Source organism: Triticum aestivum, chromosome 7A, assembly GCF_018294505.1.
Source record: "Triticum aestivum cultivar Chinese Spring chromosome 7A, IWGSC CS RefSeq v2.1, whole genome shotgun sequence".
In the NCBI taxonomy this organism is placed as follows: Eukaryota; Viridiplantae; Streptophyta; class Magnoliopsida; order Poales; family Poaceae; genus Triticum; species Triticum aestivum.
Window position 1 is genome coordinate 505,564,744 of NC_057812.1, and position 8,651 is coordinate 505,573,394.

Genomic DNA, 8,651 nt, shown 5'->3' on the forward strand with positions numbered 1-8,651 from the left:
TCATTGGTATAGCCCGTTTTCCAGGATCGCAAAACCCAGAGATGATGATTATTTCAAATCCATCAATGTCAAGGCGGCGTACCAGACCAACGAGCCTTTTATTTTGGCAAATCAAGCAACACAAATATTTTTCTTGGAAGACACATTTGCACGCAGCGATGACTGGAGAGTATTGCAAAGGTTTGAGCAGAGGAATTCGTTTAATGAAGTTGCACAACAAGATGATGCTTACACTGCTCCTGATGTACAAGATAACACATATGTTCTTAATATCTTTGAGAACCATCACGTCAATGACGCCGGCGAAAAGATTGTCTGCCGTGCTGTGGACATACAAGAGTTGATCAAGAAGAAGCCAACGTTCGAGGACGTTGAGGACGAAGAAGAAGATGACACCATGGGGAATTACGATTCAGACTGATACACATGGCAGAGATGTTGACGCTGCTGCTGCGGATGATGATTACATTGCTTTTGTCATATTTGCCTGTCAGAAGATGTTTTTATCTACTATGTGAAATTGTGTTTGCTATGACAACTGAAACCTGATGAACATGTTGTTTAGTATTTTGCTATTGGACTGCAATTTGCGCGACGTCTTTGAATGAGAACAAAGCTGACCCGACAGGGCCTCTGCTATTTATTTATTTATATGAGCAAAAGGGGATACCCCCTGATTTCCGTTAATAGAAATCATTAGATGTTCACAACACTACGCCCAGCCTGCTACACAGGTTTCATTCATTACTAGTTTCAGCAAAGTGCTCATGTCGTAGCCACTGAATACATCACGAGTGCTACATACACTACAAATAAAGAGACAATCATCCTACAGAGCACATCAATTTTGCCCATTATTTTCACAAGCTCTTTCATATCCTCATTGCTGTCAAGGCCGTTCAGCAGCTATTGCTTGGCCATGATCAGAGGAACTACATCTTTAACCTTCTGCTCTGCATCTTCCTCTTCTGCCGTTCCTTCAGTTACTTGTCCAACACCCCAACCTGTTGGTAATGGGATTCCTCGGCTAACCAAATAGTCAACATAGTTGCATTCCCCCACATCAGCAACTTCCCAGAAATACAAATCACATGAATCTTCCCTTTTCTGCACGAATCAAATTGGAAGATCATAAACCAAACTATTAAAAAAATCAGCAACTGAAAGCAGCAGAACAACACTTAAACATATTATTACCCCATGATTCGGGCATTTGTAGAAGACTCGGCCAGGGTTGCGGATTGTGGTTGAAATGCGATGGATGACTCTGCGTGATTTGTAGCAGTGGCACCACACCAACGGCAGCGGGTTGCGATGAGCAATCGGCTGCGGTGCGCGTGCCGGCGGGGGTGTGATGAGACCCACACACGACGGTACGTGTGGTGACTTGGCGCATATCTGGTTGTTGCCTGCTGAAGAGCAGGTGGACGAGCAGCCAGCGGACATGGTTGCTGCGGCCAGAGCTTCTGATGCTAGGCAGAGTAAGTAGAGAAGAGGAGAAGCGAACGTTGGATATGTCAGTTTCATTACTTGCAGAGTAGCATAGATAGTCATAGTCTAGGTTTGGATTCGAACCAGCTACAGGAGCATGTCTTTCTTTTTTCTAAAACTCGGCAACGTCTCTTTACTGGTACACTAGCTTGTTTTGTATGCCTTCCCAAGTCTTTGATTTTCTTTCTATATATAAAAAAGTATGCTACTTGTTGTCCGCTTAGTCAACAAACGATTGTGCCAACCTTGACCATTGGGTTGACATTCAACGTCTGTCGCGTTTCTTCAGTCTCTTCTTCCTCGAGCCGCCAAAGCCAAACTAGCGCCGGCGGGACCGCCTGCTCCCGCCTCCCACGGTTGGCTGTGATATTCCCTGGCTCCTGTTCATTCCCGTCCAAGGCCTCACCATCATCCTCCGCCTTGGTTCACTCACAGCGGTGCCGCCCTCCGGTGTTGTCAACATGGTCAACAACCGAGAGGAATAAGGAGATGACCGTACATGGTGAGGATGACAGTAGGGACCCAGCAGCGCGCGCAGTAATTTTGTTTTTTCAGGATGGAGAAGGGTATCAACTGGGTTGTGTGGGACCCGTGGCCCGTCTAGCGCAGGCTTTTATTTCATATGTTTAGCACATGACCAGCCCAGTTTGTTTTTTCCTTTCTGAAAATGGCTAGCCAGCTATTTTGTTTTTTTGCAGAATAACCAACGTAGGCCTACTTGCTTTTCTACGCCCTGCTGGGCCGGAAATCTTTCAAGACGAGGAGCGATGCATTTTGCCCAGAAAATGGGCTATAAGTAATAAGAAATGAGCTATAAGTAATAATATATGGGCTATAAAATGAAAAAATATAGCAAACAGGCAATTAGTTCCAAAATATTGTTTTCTTTCGGATTTTGATATTTTGAATTTCTGTTTTTGTGCGGGTAAAATTTCATTGAATTTAATTTAAGGTATATTTAGATTTAAAATTAATTTGAATCTGGCAAGAAATTTCGAGCTGTATGCTGTTTGGGACATATTTGGAGGCTGACTTGTGGGTCTACTAGGTTGACGTGTACTTTGGCTTTGTCAACTTAGTCCACAAACGATTCTAGTAGCAGTGACCGTTGGATGTTAATCCAACGGCCGTGCTGCTTCTTCAATATCTGATCTTCTTGCTCCAGCCGCCCAAACTAGCTCCGGTGGGACTGCCTGCTCCCGCCTCCCGTGGCCGGCTGTGCTGCCGCACAGGCCGCACCGCCCCACCCTACTTCATTGCTGGTCAGGCCATTCCTCTACTCACCCACACCTCCTGTTATTTTCCGGCGACGGCAGCCGGACCAGTAAACCCTCGTACTCCCCACCGCGTGGGCAACCATTGCCGAGTCTTCCTCGGCTCCGTGTCGTTCCCTTCCTAGGCCTTGTCGTCATCCACCTCCATGGTGCTCTCGGCGCAGCCTGGTCAATGTGGTCAACGAACGACATCCATCGGTCGTGGACTGTACGCGCAAAATAATGATTCCTCCACCTGGCAGCTAGGACCCACCAGAAGGGCCTCTATATTTCGCGAAAAAAACATTCCCCCCACTGACATGTCAGACCCACCAGCTATATCTTCGCATGCAAGGAAGTGCCTCCTTATTACGCACAAAAAAATGAATACCCCCTGCTAGCTGGGACCCACCATTGTGGGAGGCTGACTTGTGGGCCTACTAAGTTGACGGGGACGGAGGGCTTTGTCAACTTAGTCAATATGAATGATTCTAGCTCCAGTGACCATACGATGTCCATCCAATGGCCGTAGTGCTTCTTCAACCTCTGGTCTTCTTGCTCCAGCCGCCCAAAGCAGCACCGGTCGTGCCGCATGCTCCTGCCTCCCGTGGCCGGCTATGCTACCGCGGAGGCCTCACCGCCCCCTACTATTCCCACCGCTGGCCAGGCCCTGCGACGACGGCAGCCTCACACCGCAGCCGAACCAGTGAACCCTCGCACTCCTCTCCAGGCGGGCTTCCACTGCCGCGTCTTCCCCGGGACCGTGTCGTCCCTTTCCTAGGCCTCGCCGTCGTCCACCGTCGTGGTGCTCTCCGCGCGGCGTGGTCAACGTGGTCAAGGAACGACTTCCATCGGAAGTGTACTGTACGTGGAGAGGCTGACAGCTGGGTCCATGGCCACAGCCCGGTTTTTTTGTGATTTGCCAAGTATGTCGCTTTGTTAGGCCTGTTGGGCTGCAAATCTTTCAAAACGAGGAGAGCTTTCATTCGGCTGGCCGAGAAAATGGCCCATCAGTACTGAGAAATGGGTTGTACATTTTTAAACACATCAAACCGGCAATTAGTTTCAAATATCTTTTTTTCATTTCGAGATTTTAAATTACATTAATTTTTTGCGTGGAGAATTTGTTGGATTTTATATTGATATACATTTATTTTTGAAATTAGTTTGAATGTGAGTCGAAATTTCGGGATTAAAAACAGTTCAGACCGCACCAAATATGCAAAATTTCGTATTTTAACCATGGCCACAATATGGGATGTAATGCTAACAAAAAGAATATGGGCTCCAAAAAAACCTTAAGAATTAGCAAATGGGTTGTATGCTGTTTTCCACAGATTTGAGGCTTTCCTAAAAAAAGGTTGACGCACAAGCAGTGACTGTTGGATGTCCATCAAACGGTCGTTGTGCTTCTTCAATCTCTGCTCTTCCTGCTTCAGCCGCTCAAACAAGCGCCAGCGGGAGGACTGCCTGCTCCCTCCTCCCTGCGGCCGGCTGTGCTACCGCACAGGCCTCACCGCCCCACCGTACTCCCATTGCTGGCTTAGCCAACCCTCTACTCACCCACACCTGCTGTTATTCTCCGGCGACGGCAGACGAACCAGTAAACCCTCGTACAGTCGTACTCCCCTCCACGTGGGAAACAGCTGCCGAGTCTTCCCTGCCTCCGTGTCGTTCCCTTCCTAGGCCTCGCTGTCGTGCACCGCCCTGGTGCTCTCGGCGCGGCCTGGTCAACGTGGTTAACGACAGACATGCATCTGAAGTGGACTGTACGTGGAGAGGCCGACAGCTGGGTCCACGGCCGCACACAAGGAAATGCCTCCTTATTACGCGCAAAATAATGATTCCTCCACCTGACATCAGGGACCCACCGAAAGGGCCTCTGTATTTCGCAAAAAAATGTTACCGCCGCTGACAGCTCGGACCCACCAGCTATAATTTCACACGCAAGGAAGTGCCTCCATATTACACACAAAAAAAATGAATACTCCCCCTGTTAGCTGGGACCCAGTATAGTGGCAGGCTAACTTGTGGGCCTACTAAGTTGACGGGGACGGAGGGCTTTGTCAACTTAGTCAATATATGCACGATTCTAGCTCCAGTGACCGTACGATGTCCATCCAACGGTCGTAGTGCTTCTTCAACCTCTGGTCTTCTTGCTCCAGCTGCCCAAACCAGCACCGGTCGTGCCTCGTGCTCCTGTCTCCCGTGGCCGGCTGCGATGCGGCGGAGGCCTCACCGCCCCTACTACTCCCACCGCTGGCCAGGCCATCCCTCTACTCACCCACACCCCCTGTTATTCTGCGGTGAGGCAGCCTCACACCGCAGCGAACCAGTGAACCCTCGTACTCCTCTACGCGTGGGCATCCACTGCCGCGTCTTCCCCGGCTCCGCGTTGTCCCCTTCCTAGGCCTCGCCGTCGTCCACCGCCATGGTGCTCTCGGCCCAGCGTGGTCAATGTGGTCAAGGAACGGCTTCCATCAGACGTGGACTGTACGTGGAGAGGCTGACAGCTGGGTCCACGGCCGCAGGAAGGAAGTGCCTCCTTATTACGTGTAAAATAATTATTCATCCACCTGACAGCGGGGACCCACCGGACGGGCCACCGTATTTCATGAAAAAAAACGTTTCCCCCTGACTTCTGGGACCCACCAGCTACACCTTCGCATGCAAGGAAGTGCGTTCGAGCAAAAAAACAAAATGATTCGCCCCCCCTGACTGCTGGGACCCACCAGCTACATCTTCACACGCAAGGAAGTGCCTGACAGTCGGGACTCACCTAGTCGAAGCGTACGTAGCGTTCTCATTCTGGTCGCGAACGTGTACATACATATATACTGGTCGATGTAGAGGCGCGCACGTGTCATAGTAGAGGCGCGCACGTGTCGTAGTACAGGCGCGCACGTAGCATGTACACGTACGTACAATGGCCAGGGTGCAAGAAAGAAAATACGGCCACATACGTACATACGGGCAGGGTCTCGAACGCCTACGCGCGCATACGTACGACCAGGGCTTGTGTACATGGCTGGGTCGGAACGGAGAAACAGCATCGTCATCGTGTTCATGGGGAGGCAACGGAATGCGTCATGTTCATGGGGAGGCAACGGAATGTGTCGTGTTCATCGGGAGGCAACGGAACGCGTGGGAGCCAACCGGCTGGGTCGAAATGGAATGCGTGGTCGTGTTCATCGGGAGGGCTTGGACGGAACAATCGATGGAAACGAGGCATGGCGTACCGCAGAACGAAGGAAATGGACCTCCTATAGTCGAAACGGGGTTCCTGTTGATCGGGAGGGGTGTGGCGTACCGCAAAACGGAGGAAACGGACCTACTACGGTCGAAACAGGGGTCCTGTTGATCGGGAGGGGTGTGGCGTACCACAAAACGGACGAAACGGACCTCCTACGGTCGAAACGGGGGTCCTGTTCATCGGGAGGGGTGTGGCGTAACACAAAATGGGACTCCACAGGATACTGTTCATCTCCACCGTCGACCTCCTCCAGCCTCCACGGGCTACCGTCGACGTCCTCCAGCCTCCATGGGCTCCTGTTCAGCCAGCCTCCACCGCGTGCTACTCCACGGGCTACTGTTCAACCACCCCTCCACCGTCTACTGTTCATCCAGCCCTCCACACCATGGGGTCCTGTTCAACCACCCCTCCACGGGCACCCCTCCATCGTCTACTGTTCATCCAGCCCTCCACCACACCACGGGGTCCTGTTCATCCAGAGGCAATGCCACCGCTCACTGTTCATCCAAACCCCCCTCAACGCTCACTGTTCATCCCAGAGGCAGCATCGACCGGCTTCAGTTAGCAGCAATAGCGAAGGAATCGCTCCTTCGGGTTCAGTTAACAACCATCGATTGATCGCTCGGGTTCAGTAACGCGTAGCCTGCGGTGCAATCGCTCGGGTTCAGTTAGAGCCCAACACCTCGCTCGGGTTCAGTTAGAGCCAACGCCTTGCACACATGCGCGTATGTGTACGAGAGAAACGCGCATCGCTCGGCCCCCGACCTCCCACCATAACCGGGAACTCCCCGAAATTTTCCTCGCCCTTGCTTCTACCATGGTTTTTCTGTCATGGACGGCCCAAAGAATGTCATGCAGCTGCGTCTCCGGCCCGCCCAGGACGAAAAGCCCATTTTCTGTCATGATTTTTTGTCATAGAAGTAGGAGCCTACCACATCTATGATGATACCGGGTTTTTTCACAATTATCGTCATAGAAGTGTCATATGTATGACAGAAAAAAATTTCGTTCGGCCCAAAATGTCACGGATGTGCCTTGTTTTTGTAGTGTCAATGTGTTGCTGAACTTCCCTAGGGCTTTGTTGTTGATTTTTTTCATGGCATCATCATCCCATGGGTCGACATCGTCATTCCGACCGGGGAACTGGAATCTTGCGTGCAACCTATTTAGGAGCAGCTTCTTCAATTTTTCATTCTTCTGTATTTTCGTGGTGTTGATGTTAGCTCTATCCCGTAGGATGCATGCTAGTTGGTTGCCATGACACGCTGCCACTTCCCGCGGCTCAATTGGCTCGAACTCGCTAGGGTGCACCGCCGTGACCACCAGTCTTCCGGTGCCGAGCTCATTTGGGCGTCGTGTCCTCTTTCCCTTCTTTTCTTCACTGGCTTGGGAGGTCCCACCTTTCGTGCTATAGTTAGGAACATCATCAGTGCCAGTCTTAGTGCCGGTGTCGTTGGTCGCATCAGTGTCGGTGTTGGCGCCACCACCATCATCATCCGTCATGACAAGGGGGCCCTGACACCCATCTTGATGTCTCTCTTGATCCACCAGAAAGTCTAGGTAGGTGTGTGCTCGAACTAATTGGGACTGAGAACCTCCGGCCTCATCGGTGTCGGTCATGTTTCCTAGGGTTCAATGTCGTAGTCGTTTAATTATCGAGCTTTATATAATAAAGTGAATAATGAAAAAATGTGACCTTTGTTTTGCTGGAAATGTCGTTTCATTCCCGTCGTGACAAATCTCGAGCAATCGATATGTCCAACTTTCTAGCACAAGTCATGCCGAAATTCACGGAAAATTTCGGCATGACCTTTGCTAGAAAGTGCACATATAGAGCGTCTGAAATTTGCCGGGATGGAAATGAATCAACATTTCTGGCAAAACATAGGTCACTCGCAATCAATTTCCCTGCAAATGACAATAAGCACTATGTGCTGAAGAAGCATTTCACTAACAAGTGTGAGCATGAGCATACTCATATGCATGTCAAGTGATGTGTGTCATCACACATGCATCCTATTGCTCATCATTCTCTATTTAGAAACAAGCAGAGACATAGTAGCAGGAACATAAGCTAATTAAAAATCCTCATTTAAAATCCAAACTAAACTACCATTAAAAATGCTTATTTTCAAAATGGACAGCAACATATTAGCATTGCTGCCAATACAACAACTACTTGTGGCTTAGTTAGCAAAGCTAGAGATGAAGCATTGCTGCCGGTACATATCAGTGAGCCATATTGCTGCCAATATCAATGAATGAAGCATTGTTCTTGCAATTTTCTCCAATGCCAAAATGGCTCACTGCTAGTCACTACCAAATTTAAACAGGCAAAAACATCTACCAATTGATCCCAAGCTAGAGATAATTAACAGCAACATAAACTAACAAATGCTACTGCTCATGAACTCAATTTGGACCCCTACATAGAAAAAATTGGCCCTAATTTAAGAACAGGAGGAAAGGAAGGGGGTGGATCACTGCACGTCGGGGTCAGGGTCACCGGGGCTGAGGGGGTGGCGCCGTCGGAGTTGAGGACATCGACGTCGGGGTCGGGGTCGCCGGGGCTGAGGGGTCGGGCTGCTGAGCCTTGTTGATCTACAGAGAGAGAGAGAGATTTCATAGCCGCATAGGGAGGGATTGGAGCCCAA